We start from the raw sequence: 13,027 nt of genomic DNA, 5'->3' as shown, positions 1-13,027 counted from the left end.
CGTGAGTCTATCGCCTAGAGGTGACCTTCTGTAGATCGGTCGGAAGAGTGCGGGCCGTGGAGACGGTTGCATGGGAGTCCTTGGCTGATGGTTGTTCGAGATTCGAGGACGAATCTAGTTTAGTGGGGGAGAATTGTAACATCCGTGAACCGGAATCCTGGTTTGGGATGTGGATCGATCGATGCAGGGGGAGCATCGGTCGATGCTGACTCAATTTCATGCGTTTTGGCTTAATTCAAACGCTGCGTTTTGGGCAAAGGGGAAGGAAAACCCTTAAGTCGTTCTTTTTATCTCATTAGACGACTTGAGCCGTTTTTGAGAAACAAAAGAGAAAGAGAAGTGTTCTTGAGAAATTGGAGCTGTTCTTGTGGAGATCTGTAGCTGGGATCGTTGTAGGAGCTTCCTAGGAGCGTTTTTTTGCTTGTTTGAGGTTTAGTTTCGTCTTGGCAAAGGTAAGTGCAGGACCATGGCTTATCTAAGCTAGAGAACTCTTTAATCTGCTTGTTGTGTGATGTTAGACTTGTTAGATTGTTGCTTTGGATGTTAGGAAGCTTTCTTGTGGCTTGGGATCGAGTTTTGTGGTTATAGGAATGAAGATCCGGCGAGAAGCTTCGGGGAAACACGATGCTCCGCATTGCGTCGGTCGATGCAAGTGCGAGGACGGCGCGTAAAACTCTAGGGTTTTCGTGTGAAGTCAAGCATGCATCGGTCGATGCAGATTGGACGTCGGTCGATGCAGCTTCTGCGTTGGTCGATGCGACCCCATGTGGCGTCGGTCGATGCATGTTGGCGTCGGTCGATGCAGTGTCCTAGTTTGTTATCGTTGATTGTTGATTGTGGTTTGATGGTTAGAGATGACTCTATTGCTTGTGTGTATAGCCCAGTAGATGGGAGATTGCCTTACTGAGTGTTTATAAAATACTCATGCATTGCAATATGTGTTTGTGGTGCAGGTAAAGGCAAAGTGTGATCGTGGAATCAAGGCAATGAAGAGGAGGATGTTCTAGGGACTCGGTTTGATGTTGGCTGGCATTGATAGGTTGCTAGAGTTGGGTCATTAGAAACATTGCTAGTTTGCTGGTTTCATGTTTTCTGATGATTTGTTATTGGATATGGATTATTTTATAATATTGGTTATTATTGGATAATTATTGGTATTGTTATTCCGTTGTTGGTTGTGTTTGTGGTTAGGGGGCTAGTGGGTATGGGACCACTAGTTGTAGTTTTATTTATTATATCATATTTATTATTTATTAATTAAAAAAAAAAGGTCGGTCCTTTCATGACGGTACTAGAAGAACAAAAGTCCTGCAAGAGTCGTTCAGGACATACTGTCCTTAGAGCAAACAATTCTGAACACGTCTGAGTCCTATCTCCTAACCAGGTCTCCCTCCTGTGGTTTGCGTAAAACATCATAATGTCCTACCAACCACATAATCCCTCACTGGAGTACCTCATGACCACAAAAGGATCATCAACATGCCACAAGGGTCACCACTAAGGCCAACAAATATCCTAAACAGGACCGCCACAAAGGCCAAAATGTCTAAACAGACGGCCACCAAGGCCAAACAAATGTCCTAAACAAGACCGCCACAAAGGCCAAACAATTGTCCTAACAAGGACCACCACCAAGGCCACATATCCCGAAGGACCGTCACGAAGACCACCTGTCCTGAAGGACCATCACGAAGAACACTCTTCCCAAAGGACCGTCACGAAGACCACTCGCCATGAAGGACTGTCACGAAGACCACAAATCTCGAAGGATCGCTTAAAAAGGCCACACGTCTCGATGGATCGCTTAAAAAGGCCACACATCCCGAAGGACCGCCAAAACCGACAACAATGGCTAAAAAACCCGCCACAAAGGCCACACCACTGGCTAAACAGCCCGCCACAAAGGCCTCACAATTAGCTAAATAGCCCGCCACAAAGGCCACACAATGTCTCGAAAGACCACCACAAGCGGGCCACATAATGACTCAAAAGTCCGCCACGAAGGCCACACAAGCCCCACCTAGGCTCACAACCACTAATAATGGACAAATTTTAACTCCCATAAAACTTTCCACTTTTACCACTTTCCATTTCTAGAAACTTTCCCTTTTAGAAATTTCCATTATAGGAAACTTTCCACTTTTAGCACAAGCTTCACAGAAAAATCTTATCCCGAACACCACCTTATCTTGGTACTTAGTCACACAACCATTCCCACTCCAGCCACGGACTACAACTGGGACTAGGCTTGACAAGCTCAAGTCGTGGCCTGCTTCTCGAACCACTTTTTGAACCTTGCCTTCATCCTCGTCTCTGCCTCCCAAGTCTGCTCCTCCACACTATCACAGTCCCATAAAACTCTCAACAAAGGAACCATCTTCTTCCGGGGTTCCTTTACTCTCCTCTCGAGAACCCTCACTGGTCTTGCCTCTAGCGTCATGCTGGGCTGAGGATCCTCGGGAATCTTAGCTAACAACTAGTCATCCTCGCAAAGACACTTCCGCAGTATCGACACATGGATGACCTTGTAGAACGCACGCATAACATTAGACAACTCCAGCCTATATGCTACTGGTCCAATCCGCTCTATCACTCTGAACGGACCCATATACCTCTGACTCAACTTAGTCTCTGTCAATGACCTGTTTGTACCCTACAACATGGCCATCTTCTGGTACACTCTATCTCCCACCTGAAACTCAAGATCTCTCCTCCTCTTATCGACATAACTCCTCTGCCGATCCTGAGCTTCCTTCCTGTGCAGCTTCAGAACCCAAATCTTCTCTGAGGTCTCCTGAACAAAACTCGCACCATATATGCTCCTCTCCCCCATCTCAGTCCATCATAACGGTGTTCTACATGGCCTCCCATACAACCCCGCATAAGGAGCCATCCCGATACTCACCTGGTAGTTGTTTTTGTAAGCAAACTCCATCAAGCTCAGGTGATCCGCTTAGTGGCCACCTCAGTCCAGCATACACATCCTCAGTAAATCCTCCAAAGGCTGAATCTTCCTCTCAAACTGCCCATCTATATATGGATGGTAAGTTGTACTCATATGCACCTTAGTGCCCTTCCCTGCTTGAAATGCCTTCCATAACACCAAAGTGAACTTGGAATCTCTATCAGACACTAAACTCGCTGGCACCCCGTGCAATCTGACTATCTCATTCACATACCTCTTAGCCAAGACCGCTATTCCGTCGGTCTTCTTGATGGCAGAAAATGTGTCTACTTAGTCAGCACGCTCGCGTGGATGAAAAGAGAACATGCTCCCATGAGCCTCCCTCATGATCTCCTGCCTTAACTCCGCATCCTTAGGCACGCAGATCCGACCGTGCACAAGTATGGTACCATTTGCAGAGACCTGGTACTCTGAATCAACATCTATAGAGGCATTCACCAGCCTTACATCCGTCTCCTGAGCCAACCGCACTCTGCTCAGAAAGTATGCTATATCAGCCGCCTACAAACCCAATGGCTATAGAGATATAGCACACAGCCTCAACGCCCTAATCTCTCCAACCAAAGTCTCCATGTCCTGCTCCTAAGCCAAAGCCGCCCGCTTTCGACATAGAGCATATGCAACTAAGTTAGTCTTAAAAGGGTGGTAGGCTATCTCGAGATCAGAATCCGCTACCAGCTCCATCCACCGCCTCTGCCTTAAGTTCAGATCAGGCTGAGTGAATATATACTTCAGGCTCTTATGATCTGGAAACACATTTTGCTTCATGCCATAAAGATAAGATCTCCAAATCTTCAGGGCGAAGACTACAACAACCATCTTCAAGTTATGAGGAGGATAATTGTCCTCATGCTTCCACAACTACAGTGAAGCATAGGCAATCACCTTCCCATGCTGCATCAACCCACACCCCAATCCAACTTTAGATGTATCTGTATAAACCGCATAGGGCTCCCCCTTCTCTAGTAGTGCTAACACTGGCATAGTAGTCATCATCTCTTTCGGGCTTGAGAAGCCATCCTCACACTCCTGTGACAAGACAAACGGGACATCCTTCCCTGTCAACTTAGTCATTAGCCGTGCCCTGTTCGCGAACCCCTGCACAAACCTCCTGTAATATCCTGTCAACCCGAGAAAACTCTTGATCTCCATGGCATTTTGCGGTTTAGGCCAATCCCTGATGGCGTTAATAACTCTCTCATTTACATGTTTTAGACACCCTTTTTCATCCATGTTTTGCATTATATATACCCTAACATTAGCATTTTTAAGTTCTTAACCTTAGGAACTTGCATTTAGGCCGTTTAGGGTGTTGCATTATTGCATTTGTGCATTTTGGATGAAAACAGGTGCTTTGGAGGCAAAAAAAAAAAGCAAGAATGAGGTAAAACCCGAACATGTACCCGATTGAGTGATCGTGCGAGAAGAACAGTCAGAACCTTAACCTAGCCGAAGAGGATCTGAGCGCAAGAAGAACAACCCGAGACACTATCTGACTCGAACCTCGTGCATAGCCTCGAGCAGATCTTCGGGCAGAACTAAGCGGCTAGGTCAAAAGGGTTTCCATATATAAACCCCCTTCCTTTTTCTCGCCCTAGCAAGCCGCACACACTAACGAACCTAGAGAGCAAGAGCTACTGAGAGAGAGAGAGAGAGAGAGAGAGAGAGAGAGAGAGAGAGAGAGAGAGAGAGAGAGAGCGATTTACACTTTGTTAGGATTTGATTTTCACTTCTTTCAAATACTTTTTCAATTTCGATTATGTATTCTACTACTTCAATCCCTTTTTCAATTCAATGCAATTCTCATTTGTTTGTGTTTTCATGTTGTCTATCATGAGATCTGAGTAGTGAATCAAAGTTTCTAGAGATGGTATAGGCAAGTATGTGTTGTTGATCGATTGGGATGTTTTAGCTTGATTAATTTTATGATAATTTCTTTCTAGATTAGTGTGATTAATGCTAGTTTCAGACTGAGAGGTTGAGATTAGATCAAGGATGTTTTGCCATCGAGAGATGTTTGTTGAAATGCTTGAACCAACTAATGCTAGATTATGTTTCTAGGGTGTAAGGAGTTTATTGACAATAATGAATTAAATTTTAATCCTTCTTGGTTATGTTTCTCCAACGAGAATTAGGTAAGGAAATAGTTCAGTTTGATTGTTTCTACCACAAGAGTGGATTAACAAGGTTTAGAGATTCATTGTCTAGGGAATATTTTGCTTGAGGCATGTGAGACATCCCAAATTGATCAAGAGCTAGTATGAGTCGATTACCCTATCCTCAGGAGCTTTGGTCTTTGATTTATTAAGCCTTTTGTCTATAACTCGACCTGTTACACGAACTGGTACTCGATCACTGAAACAAGGATTTTTCTAAGGATTTACTTCTGCAATGAATGTATGATGACATGCAAACAGAGACATAAGCATTGATGATCAGGATTGGATGCAAGGTGTTTCAATACCCTTATGTAGTTGTAGCATAAGAGATGTCAATCCATAAAGAGTGTGATATGTAAGCAGTCAAAACATGATCAATGCATTCAAGTTAAGCCAAATATAAAGTTGATTTGTTTCTAACAATCTAATGACAAAATAATAAATCCAATAAACTAACAAGTTAAACAGTACTAATGCATAATTAAACTATAGAACAAGTGCTATTGAGCAAGAGAATGTCGAGTGTGATCGGTCTTGTCCGTACAACCTTCAGTACGGTTATGAGTTGGACCGTCCGTACAAGTCCATGAGCCCGATCACCAAGACTTGAATAAGAGGCCGAGTGTCTCCACTACAAAGGCCCATGAGAAGAGAAGGATCGAGAAGACATCTTGTAGCCGTTGGAGTCACATGTTTCCTTAAGGGAAACCTCGAGATGTCACTATCACCATAGGGAATCGTCCTCTCTCTCTCTTTGTGTCGTTATCAAGCTTGTAAAGGGTGTAGCCCTAGTATTATTTTCTATTTAAGGCTTCTAGCCGACATTGTAATACAACTATTCTAATAGAATCCCTTTTCTCCATTGTTCTCTTTGTTCAACCTTATCTCTTCTCTTCTCTACCTACTCAACGATCCACTCTTACCATACCAAACTCATTCTCCACTCTTGTTCCACTTAAACCAACATGGTATCAGAGCAAGTTTTCCGATCCACCACTCTCTAAACTCACTCATCCTTTACTCTCTTTCTTTTACTCTCTAGAAGACTATACTCTCTCTCGCCATGGAAGCCGCAAAGGCGATAGTTACTCCGGTGGTTCTTAAAGGCGCTAACTATCTCTTGTGGAAAAGAACCACAAAGACCGCTCTTAGTGGTCGGGGGCTCTGGATTCATGTGGAAACAAACCAACTCCCTAAGAAAGCCAACAAAGAAGACGGTAAAGAAGAAAAGGAGGAAGACAAGGAGGCTGAGCTCGAAAAGGAAATCAAATGGTTCCAAGAAGATCAGACCGTGCTTGCTATCCTCCAAAACTCGCTAGACGCGCCCATCTTAGAAGCCTACTCGTATTGTGAGACGGTGAAGGAACTATGGAACACGCTAGCTAATGTGTACAGGAATGTTACAAGTGTGTTTGAAGTTAAAAAGACTATTAACAGCCTACATCAAGAAGACTTGGAGTTTACCAAGCACTTTGGGAAGTTTCGGTCGTGATGGGCCGAACTCGAGATGCTCCGGCCAAGTACCATCGATCCGGCGATACTGAACGAAAGGAAGGAGCAAGAAAAAGTCTTTGGACTGCTTCTCACCCTCAACCCTGCATTCAACGACCTCATCAAGCACATACTCCATGGTGACAAGCTGCCTACTCTCGATGACGTATGTGCTTAAGTTCAAAAAGAACAAGGGTCTCTCGGCCTTTTTAGTGGAAAGGGTGAGCTGGTTACAGCCAACAAGGGGGTATACAGGCCGGATGAGAGGAAGACTGTGGTGTGTGACCACTGTAAGAAGAAAGGTCACGTGAAGGACAAGTGCTGGATCCTTCACCCACATCTCAAGCCGGCTAAGTTCAAGGCGAATCTATCGCATGAAGGTACAAGTGGTCAAGCACCCGGAACGGTGAACCAGGGAGAGACGACGGCGATGGCTGCATCCTATGGAGACTATGTGAGAAATTCTGACTTGGAGGCTCTCATTAAGTCCATTGCCGCACTCAAAGATTCCGGTACCACCTTCTTTGCTTCTAAACCTAGTAAAATGCTTGTCATTGACTCCGGGGCTTCTCACCATATGATTAGCTACCCGAGTCTATTAGACAATATACAACCGGCTCTAGGTAATGTCGTTATTGCTAATGGAGATAGAATTCCTGTGAAAGGCGTTGGTAACTTGAAATTGTTTAAAAAAACTCTAAAGCGTTTTATATGCCGAATTTTACTTTTAATCTCCTATCGGTTAAGAAAGCAACTAATGACTTGAATTTTTATACTGTGTTTGGTCCTAATAGCGTTCATTTTCAGGATATTAAGACCGGAAAGATACTTGGGGAAGGGAATGGAACCGGAGATCTTTATATCTTAGAGAAGACTTCACAAAGTCCCTCTAATTCTATCTCTCTTACCTCTTGTCTCTCTTCTAATAATAATAATGCACTGTGGCATGCTAGGCTAGGCCATCCTCACTCTTGTGCTCTTGAGTTGTTGTTGCCTAATGTTTCTTTTAATAGTTCTGGTTGTGAGTCGTGTATTCTTGGAAAACATTGTAGAACAGTGTTTCCTAAATCTTCTACTATTTATAAAAACTGTTTTGATTTGGTTCATTCAGATGTTTGGACATCACCATGCTTGTCTAGAGATAGCAACAAATATTTTGTGACATTTATTGATGAGAAGTCAAAGTATACTTGGTTAACATTGTTGCCCTCTAAAGATCGCGTGTATGATGCATTCATAAATTTCCAAANCGGCGATGGCTGCATCCTATGGAGACTATGTGAGAAATTCTGACTTGGAGGCTCTCATTAAGTCCATTGCCGCACTCAAAGATTCCGGTACCACCTTCTTTGCTTCTAAACCTAGTAAAATGCTTGTCATTGACTCCGGGGCTTCTCACCATATGATTAGCTACCCGAGTCTATTAGACAATATACAACCGGCTCTAGGTAATGTCGTTATTGCTAATGGAGATAGAATTCCTGTGAAAGGCGTTGGTAACTTGAAATTGTTTAAAAAAACTCTAAAGCGTTTTATATGCCGAATTTTACTTTTAATCTCCTATCGGTTAAGAAAGCAACTAATGACTTGAATTTTTATACTGTGTTTGGTCCTAATAGCGTTCATTTTCAGGATATTAAGACCGGAAAGATACTTGGGGAAGGGAATGGAACCGGAGATCTTTATATCTTAGAGAAGACTTCACAAAGTCCCTCTAATTCTATCTCTCTTACCTCTTGTCTCTCTTCTAATAATAATAATGCACTGTGGCATGCTAGGCTAGGCCATCCTCACTCTTGTGCTCTTGAGTTGTTGTTGCCTAATGTTTCTTTTAATAGTTCTGGTTGTGAGTCGTGTATTCTTGGAAAACATTGTAGAACAGTGTTTCCTAAATCTTCTACTATTTATAAAAACTGTTTTGATTTGGTTCATTCAGATGTTTGGACATCACCATGCTTGTCTAGAGATAGCAACAAATATTTTGTGACATTTATTGATGAGAAGTCAAAGTATACTTGGTTAACATTGTTGCCCTCTAAAGATCGCGTGTATGATGCATTCATAAATTTCCAAACCTATGTTACTAATCATTTTAATGCCAAGATCAAAGTACTTAGGTCTGATAATGCAGGAGAATACACAAGTCACAAGCTTAAAGAACATTTATCTAGGCACGGCATTCTTCAACAAACGAGCTGTCCATACACTCCTCAACAAAACGGTGTGGCGGAAAGGAAGAATCGGCATCTTATGGAAGTGGCTAGGTCGATGATGTTCCATATGAATGTACCAAAGAGGTTTTGGGGAGACGCAGTTATGACAGCCTGCTACCTTATCAATAGGACACCAAAAAAAATCCTAAGCGACTTAACTCCATTTGAAGTTCTTACTAAGACTAAACCTTCATTAGACCATTTACGAGTATTTGGCTGTGTGTGTTTTGTCTTAATTCCAGGAGAACAGAGGAGCAAACTCGATGCAAAGAGTACCAAGAGTGTGTTTATTGGCTATTCCACTACACAAAAGGGCTACAAGTGCTATGATCCAGTCAACAGCCGCATGTATGTGTCTCGAGACGTCAAATTCATGGAGGATCAAGGCTACTATGAGACGAAGGACTGGAATAGCCTCAAAGACCTCTCACAGTCAACTACTGATTGTGCAACAAACCTTCGGTTCCTCCTCGATCATCTTGGTGTTACCAAACCACCATATCCCGAGGCGTCTCTACCAAAACCACCATCCGATGGGCCTACAATATTACCGGAACCTCCGGGAACTCATGATGCTTCTCCTTCCCGTTCGGAGGAAACCATTCAAGAGCCAAGAGAGACCCAATCCGAAGGAGCCTCGACTACACCTCTTGATCTATCACCTGACGATAGTACAGCTGAGACAGGCCAGCCCACACCATCTCCACCACCACTTCGGCGCAGTGAACGTTTAAAATAACCGCGGCGTAGTGAAAGATTAAAGAATCAACGAGTCTACTACAACAATCAGGCTGTCTCCCACCCTATTCAGGCCGTGTGTTCGCTTGACCTTATCTCCTTGGATCATGCTGCCTTCCTCGGTAAGCTTGATGAGAACTTTGTTCCTCAAACCTACGAGGAAGCTAAGCAATATAAGGAGTGGCTTGATGCGGTGAACGATGAAACAGCGGCTATGATCCGGAATCGAACTTGGGACGAGGCTGATCTCCCTAAAGGTAAAAAGGCTGTCAGCTCCAAGTGGGTGTTCACTATTAAATACCTTAGCACTGGAGAAATCGAGCGTTACAAAGCTCGCTTGGTCGTACGCGGCTTCACTCAAACCTATGGGCTTGACTATACGGACACCTTTTGATGGAACCCGGGACGATGACCAGCATACGGACACGGACGAGGACCGGAGCGCGCAAGGAACCGTGGACGCGACTGCGTCCGGAAGTAAACGGCCCTCAACCCAAGCACCGAACCTGATGCCCGGAGCTACGACAAGGAGTCGGACCGCAGCTAGGACCGCAAGGAAGAAGTGCCTCATCTTTGTCCAAGCTTTCGTCCAGGAACAAGCGGAACTCGACCGCGTCCCCAACCGACCCGACGAGCAGCCAACCGAGGCTCTTCTAACGGTCTTCACCATCTCACAAGGGTGAAGACCTCCAAGTCATTAGGGAAAGTAGTACTCTTTTTCCCACCTTGGGTTTGTCCCTACGTGGTTTACCAAGGGGGTTTTAACGAGGCTATGGACCCTAGTGCATGGCCATGGACCACTTCGGCCGCGTGGCCATTCTATCCTTAGTTTTATTTCTCTTTTAAAAACTATGTCTTGAACGCTGCGTTTTATCTCCACCCACGTGTTTAGGGTTTTGAGAGTTCCTCTATGTAAGCGGCCCTATATAAAGGGCCTAGACCCTATCATGTAAGGCAGACTATTAAGAATTAAGAACCAGAAGTTATCCTTCTCTCTCGTTTTCAGTGATTGAAACGAAACCCTAGAAGCTGCACGAACCGGGTTCGTTAGCTACTAGTTTGGCCGTATCGCAAGGAGATCCATCCCTTGTGTGTCGCTACCTCATTCCACGTCTATCTCCATCTATCCGAGAGACAAACGAGTCGAGCATCTCCTCGCGAGTCTCTCTCCGTCCGTTCTTGTCGTTCCTTTGTGCCGTTTCCTTCCGTACATCGCTCCGACCGCCGATTCCATCCGCTCACGGCCCAACCGAGTCGTACTTTTCGAATCGTTCCGCTGGGTTTGCTCCGTCCGTACGTCCGTGGTTCACGTCCGTAGTCCGGGGTCACATCAGTTGGTATCAGAGCCGAAAGTTCCTCACAAGGTCGTATTTTTCCTTCCCTTACGTCCTTGTACGGTCAAGTTTGAGTCTTGTTTAGGAACTAGTCCGTTTGTATAAGGTTTTGTTCTTGCTAGGTCTTTAGTGTTCTTGAGGTGTTCTTCGCTAGGGTAGTTTAGATCCATAAAGTTGTGTTCTTTTGCTTGGTCGTTGTTAGTGGTGGCCTAAAGGCCACGTGTAGCGAGTAGAGTCCCAGCGCGTGAGGTCCATTTTTGTTTTAGTCTTAGGTTGTCTTGTAGTGCTTTTACTTTTGCTTTTTACTTTACCTTTTTCCAATCATTAGCTGTCCAAGGTTTGTCCGATTTGTTGAACCTATCAAACAGAGAACCCACGCGTTCATTCTTTGTGTAGGATCTTTTCTGAACGGACACGCGTCACGGATCGACCGACGGAACCGATTGCTACCGTCCGATACGACCGTACGCCGGAGGACTTATCAACCGCCGCAGTACCCACTACTGACCGCCGGTGGTATCACTTCTCCAACCAGCCACTGCGTAGACCACCATCCGAACAGTACCTGGCCGCCGTCCGTACTCCGGCCACCGTCCGTACAATCACCACCGTCCGTACAGCTGATATGGCCGCCCAACCTGGAGAGCCGCTTCCACCCCCTGAAATCGGGGCAGTCTTAGCCGAGATCCGGACTCAACTAGCCCAGCTAGGGAACCGGCTACAACGGATCGAGGATGGGCAACGGCAACCCGCGGCTCGTGGACCACCTGTCCAAGATCGCCAACGACGCTATGAACCGGATCCAGGAGGGACGTCCGAAGAAGACGATGGCCCACCCTACCAAGGTAGGCGCCCTCGACGTAGGGACGAGCATGAGGACGATCAACCCTACCGTCCGGTTGAACCGGGTCACAAACTCACGGCCCCTACGTTTGCCGGAAAAGTTGATCCGGAGGCATATCTCGACTGGGAGGGACGGATGGATCATATATTCGCCTGTTACAACTACCCCGAACCCAAGAAGATCGCCTATGCAGCCGCCCAGTTCACGGACCATGCCCTTACGTGGTGGGATCGTTCTGAAGCTGACCGTAGGAGGAACGGGGAACGCGCCTTACCGCATTGGGAGGCCATGAAGAACGAGATGAGACGCCGGTACGTGCCACCGCTGTACCACCGCGAGCTCCAGCGAAGGTTCCGCAAGCTGTCCCAAGGAGCCAAGAGCGTTGAGGACTACTATGAAGAGTTCGAGCATCTTCGCAACCGGCTGGAGGTCGAAGATAGTGAAGAAGGATTGATGGCCCAGTTCTTGGACGGACTACAAGACCGCATTGCGCGGAAGGTAGAACGTTTATCGTACAACTCGTTCGATGAACTCTTGCACCTAGCAATGCAAGTCGAACAGCAGATCAAGAGAAAGGCCAACACCGTCCACCGCTCTCGCGCTCAAGGAACGCCTAGTTGGTCGCCAAACTCGTCCCCTGGACCGGGAGGGCACCGCGGACAAGAGAAGTCCAAGGCCGTCACCATTGACTCACGGTTCAAACCAAGGGACCAGAACAAGGACTCTCGTACCGACCCCAGGCCGCAACCGACCGAAGGACGTAGCCGAGACATAATATGCTTCAAGTGCCAAGGTCGAGGCCACTACGCCCGAGATTGTCCCAATCCGCGTACCATGACCATTACCGCGTCGGGGGAGCTTGAATCCGAGGACGACAACGACCTTGACGAGCCGAACGATGCTAAGGAGGTCGAGGAAGCCGTCGCCGAGCCTGACGAGGGAGAGCTGCTTATGATCCGACGGGTCCTTAATACTAGCCAGTGTCCGGACGATACGCACCAGCGGGACAACATATTCCACACGCGATGCACTGTAAGTGGGAAGGTTTGTGGCTTGATCATTGATGGTGGATCTTGCACCAATGTGGCAAGTTCCTACATGGTCAAGAAACTTTCTCTTGGTACCACAAACCATCCTAAACCCTACAAACTCAAATGGTTGAATGACAAGGTCGTGGTCCCAGTCACAGAACAGGTCACGATCTCGTTTAGTGTAGGCCCCTATAAAGACCAAGTCTTGTGTGACGTGGTTCCGATGCAAGCTAGCCACCTCCTTTTGGGGCG

This window comes from Camelina sativa, chromosome 4 (assembly GCF_000633955.1).
Source record: "Camelina sativa cultivar DH55 chromosome 4, Cs, whole genome shotgun sequence".
Classification (NCBI taxonomy): domain Eukaryota; kingdom Viridiplantae; phylum Streptophyta; class Magnoliopsida; order Brassicales; family Brassicaceae; genus Camelina; species Camelina sativa.
Note: the sequence above shows the minus strand (reverse complement) of the source record.